The following is a 5,000-nucleotide window of genomic DNA, read 5'->3' on the forward strand; positions in this document are numbered from 1 at the left end:
GTGTGAGAGTGTGAGAGTGAGTGTGAGAGAGTGTGAGTGTGAGTGTGTGTGAGTGAGTGTGAGTGTGAGTGAGTGAGTGTGAGTGTGAATGAGTCAGTGAGAGTGAGAGTGAGTGTGAGAGTGAGAGTGAGTATGAGAGTGCATGTGAGAGAGAGTGAGAGTGAGAGTGAGGGAGAGTGAGTGAGGGAGAGTGAGTGAGGGAGAGTGAGTGAGTGTGAGTTTGAGAGGGAGTGAGAGAGAGTGAGTGCGAGAGAGTGAGTGTGAGAGTGAGTGAGAGAGAGTGAGAGTGAGAGAGAGTGAGTGAGTGATAGTGAGTGAGAGTGAGTGAGTGAGTGAGAGTGAGTGAGAGAGTGAGAGAGAAAGAGAGAGAGTGAGAGTGAGAGATTGAGAGAGTGAGAGATTGAGAGTGAGAGTGAGAGAGAGAGTGACTGAGAGAAAGAATGAGAGGGAGTGAGTGAGTGAGAGAGAGTGAGTGAGTGTGAGGGACTGCGTGAGTCAGTGAGTGAGAGAGAGTGAGAGAGAGTGAGAGTGAGTGAGAGTGTGATAGTGTGAGAATGAGAGAGAGTGAGTGTGAGAGAGTGAGAGGGAGTGAGTGAGAGAGTGAGAGTGAGTGAGACAGAGTGAGAGAGAGTGAGGGTGAGAGAGAGTGAGTGTGAGAGTGAGAGAGTGAGAGTGAGAGAGAGTGAGTGAGTGAGAGAGAGAGTGAGAGGGAGTGAGAGAGAGAGGGAGTGAGAGAGAGAGAGTGAGAGGGAGAGGGAATGAGAGAGAGAGGGAGTGAGAATGAATGACAGTGAGAGAGTGAGTGAGTGTGAGTGTGAGTGTGTATGTGTGAGTGAGTGAGTGTGAGTGAGTGAGAGACTGAGAGAGAGTGAGAGAAAGTGAGAAAACGTGAGTGAGAGAGACAGTGAGTGAGAGAGTGAGAGAGTGAGTGAGTGAGAGAGAGTGGGAGAGAGTGAGAGTGAGAGAGAGAGAGAGTGTGAGAGAGTGTGAGAGAGAGGGAGAGTGAGAGTGAGTGAGTGTGAGTGAGTGTGAATGAGTGTGAGTGAGTGTGAGAGAGTGAGAGTGAGAGTGAGAGAGACTGTGAGAGAGAGTGTGAGAGAGAGTGAGAGTGAGTGAGTGAGAGTGAGAGTGAGAGAGAGGGTGTGAGAGTGTGAGAGTGAGAGAGAGGGAGTAAGAGAGAGGGAGTGATTGAGAGGGAGTGAGTGACTGGGAGTGAGTGACTGGGAGTGAGTGACTGGGAGTGAGTGAGTGGGAGTGAGTGAGTGGGAGTGAGAGAGTGAGTGGGAGTGAGAGAGTTAGTGGGAGTGAGAGAGAGTGAGTGGGAGTGAGAGAGAGTGAGTGAGAGAGAGACAGTGAATGAGAGAGGGAGAGAGTGAGTGAGAGAGAGTGAGCGAAAGAGAGAGTGATTGAGAGAGAGAGGGTGAGAGTGAGAGAGATTGAGAGTGAGTGAGAGAGATTGAGAGAGAGTGAGAGAGATTGAGAGAGAGTGAGAGTGAGTGAGAGAGAGTGAGAGTGTGAGAGTGTGAGAATGAGAGTGAGTGTGAGAGAGTGAGTGATAGAGAGTGAGTGTGAGAGAGTGTGAGTGAGTGAGAGTGAGAGAGTGAGAGAGTGAGAGAGTGAGTGAGAGAGTGAGAGATTGAGAGAGAGAGAGAGATTGAGAGAGAGAGAGAGTGAGAAAGTGAGAGGGAGTGAGTGAGAGGGAGTGAGTGTGAGTGTGAGTGTGAGTGAGTGAGTGAGAGAGAGTGACAGAGTGAGAGAGAGTGAGAGTGTGAGAGAGAGAGAGTGAGTGTGAGAGAGAGAGTGAGTGTGTTAGAGTGAGTGTGAGAGTGTGAGATTGAATGTGAGTGTGAGTGTGAGTTTGTGAGTGTGAGTGAGTGAGAGTGAGAGAGTGTGAGGGAGAGTGAGAGTGAGGGAGAGTGAGGGAGAGTGAGGGAGAGTGAGTGAGAGAGAGTGAGTGTGAGATTGAGTGAGAGAGTGAGTGTGAGAGAGTGAGTGTGAGAGGGAGTGAGAGTGAGTGAGTGAGAGAGAGTGGGAGAGAGAGTGAGAGAGTGAGAGAGTGAGAGATTGAGAGAGTAATAGATTGAGAGAGAGAGTGAGAGTGAGAGAGAGAGAGAGAGTGAGAGAAAGAGAGAGGAAGTGAGTGAGTGAGAGGGAGTGAGTGAGAGGGAGTGAGTGAGAGTGAGATAGAGAGTTAGTGAGTGTGAGAGAGAGAGTGAGAGAGAGTGAGAGAGTGAGAGAGAGAGAGAGAGAGAGAGAGTGAGAGAGTGCCTGAGTGAGAGTCTGTGAGTGGGTGGGTGGGAGAGAGTGTGTGAGTGGAAGAGTGTGTAAGTGGGTGGGAGTGAGTGTGAGTGAGTGTGAATGAGTGAGAGTGAGTGAGTGGGAGAGTGAGTGAGAGAGTGAGTGAGAGTGAATGAGAGTGAGTGAGAGTGAGTGAGTGAGAGTGAGTGATTGAGAGAGTGAGAGTGAGAAAGAGAGAGAGAGTGAGAGAGTGAGTGAGAGTGAGAGAGAGTCAGTGAGAGAGAGTGAGAGAGAGAGAGAGAGAGTGAGAGAGTGAGTGAGAGAGAGAGAGTGAGAGAGAGTGAGAGAGAGAGGGAGTGAGGGAGTGAGAGAGAGAGGGAGAGAGTGAGAGAGGGAGTGAGAGAGAGGGAATGAGAGAGCGAGGGAGTGAGTGAGAGAGAGGGAGAGTGAGAGAGAGTGAGTGAGAGTGAGAGAGTGAGAGAGAGTGAGGGAGAGAGAGTGAGATTGTGAGAGTGAGAGAGAGAGAGTGAGAGAGTGAGAGAGAGTGAGTGTGAGAGTGAGGGAGTTAGTGAGAGTGAGGGAGTGAGTGAGTGAGAGTGAGAGTGTGATTGAGAGTGAATGAGTGAGTGTGATTGAGAGTGAGTGAGTGAGAGAGTGAGAGTGAGTGAGTGAGAGAGTGAGTGAGAGTGAGAGTGAGAGAGATTGAGAGAGAGTGAGAGAGAGTGAGAGTGAGAGCGTTAGTGAGAGAGTGAGAGGGAGTGAGTGAGAGTGAGTGAGTGAGAGTGAGAGACTGAGAGTGAGAGACTGAGTGAGAGAGAGAGTGAGTGAGAGTGAGTGAGAGAGTGAGAGAGATTGAGAGTGAGAGTGAGAGAGACTGTGAGAGAGAGTGTGAGAGAGAGTGAGAGTGAGTGAGTGAGAGTGAGAGTGAGAGTGAGAGAGAGGGTGTGAGAGTGTGAGAGTGAGAGAGAGGGAGTAAGAGAGAGGGAGTGATTGAGAGGGAGGGAGTGACTGGGAGTGAGTGACTGGGAGTGAGTGAGTGGGAGTGAGTGGGAGTGAGTGAGTGAGTGGGAGTTAGTGAGTGAGTGGGAGTGAGAGAGTGAGTGGGAGTGAGAGAGAGTGAGTGGGAGTGAGAGAGAGTGAGTGAGAGAGAGACAGTGAATGAGAGAGGGAGCGAGTGAGTGAGAGAGTGAGCGAAAGAGAGAGTGATTGAGAGAGAGAGGGTGAGAGTGAGAGAGATTGAGAGTGAGTGAAAGAGATTGAGAGAGAGTGAGAGTGAGTGAGAGAGAGTGAGGGTGTGAGAGTGTGAGAATGAGAGTGTGTGTGAGAGAGTGAGTGATAGTGAGTGTGAGAGAGTGTGAGTGAGTGAGAGTGAGAGAGTGAGAGAGTGAGAGAGTGAGTGAGAGAGTGAGAGATTGAGAGAGAGAGAGAGATTGAGAGAGAGAGAGAGTGAGAAAGTGAGAGGGAGTGAGTGAGAGGGAGTGAGTGTGAGTGTGAGTGTGAGTGAGTGAGAGAGAGTGACAGAGTGAGAGAGAGTGAGAGTGTGAGAGAGAGAGAGTGAGTGTGAGAGAGAGAGTGAGTGTGTTAGAGTGAGTGTGAGAGTGTGAGATTGAATGTGAGTGTGAGTGTGAGTTTGTGAGTGTGAGTGAGTGAGAGTGAGAGAGTGTGAGGGAGAGTGAGAGTGAGGGAGAGTGAGGGAGAGTGAGGGAGAGTGAGTGAGAGAGAGTGAGTGTGAGATTGAGTGAGAGAGTTAGTGTGAGAGAGTGAGTGTGAGAGTGAGTGAGAGTGAGTGAGTGAGAGAGAGTGGGAGAGAGAGTGAGAGAGTGAGAGATTGAGAGAGTAATAGATTGAGAGAGAGAGTGAGAGTGAGAGAGAGAGAGAGAGTGAGAGAAAGAGAGAGGAAGTGAGTGAGTGAGAGGGAGTGAGTGAGAGGGAGGGAGTGAGAATGAGATAGAGAGTTAGTGAGAGTGAGAGAGAGAGTGAGAGAGAGTGAGAGAGTGAGAGAGAGAGAGAGAGAGAGTGAGAGAGTGCCTGAGTGAGAGTCTGTGAGTGGGTGGGTGGGAGAGAGTGTGTGAGTGGAAGAGTGTGTAAGTGGGTGGGAGTGAGTGTGAGTGATTGTGAGTGAGAGTGTGACTGAGTGAGAGAGAGTGAGTGAGTGAGAGAGTGAGAGTGAGTGAGAGTGACAGAGTGAGAGAGAGAGTGAGTGAGAGAGTTTGAGAGTGTGAGGGAGTGTGAGAGTGTGAGAGTGAGTGTGAGAGAGTGTGAGTGTGAGTTTGAGTGTGAGTGTGTGTGAGTGAGTGTGAGTGAGTGAGTGTGAGTATCAGTGAGTGAGAGTGAGAGTGAGAGTGAGAGTGAGTGTGAGAGTGAGAGTGAGAGTGAGGGAGAGTGAGTGAGGGAGAGTGAGTGAGGGAGAGTGAGTGAGAGTGTTTGAGATGGAGTGAGAGAGAGTTAGTGTGAGAGAGTGAGTGTGAGAGTGAGTGAGAGTGAGAGAGAGTGAGAGAGACTGAGTGAGTGAGAGTGAGTGAGTGAGTGAGAGTGAGTGAGTGAGTGAGAGACTGAGAGAGAAAGAGAGAGTGAGAGATTGTGAGAGATTGAGAGAGTGAGAGATTGAGAGTGAGAGAGAGAGAGAGTGACTGAGAGAAAGAGTGAGAGGGAGTGAGTGAGAGAGAGAGAGTGAGTGAGAGAGAGAGAGTGAGAGAGAGTGAGTGAGAGAGAGTGAGAGTGAGTGAGAGTTAGAGTGAGTGAGAGAGTGAGAGTGAGTGAGA

This window comes from Heloderma suspectum, chromosome W, assembly GCF_057233095.1.
Source record: "Heloderma suspectum isolate Gila_16-S chromosome W, 16-S_ref, whole genome shotgun sequence".
Lineage (NCBI taxonomy): Eukaryota > Metazoa > Chordata > Lepidosauria > Squamata > Helodermatidae > Heloderma > Heloderma suspectum.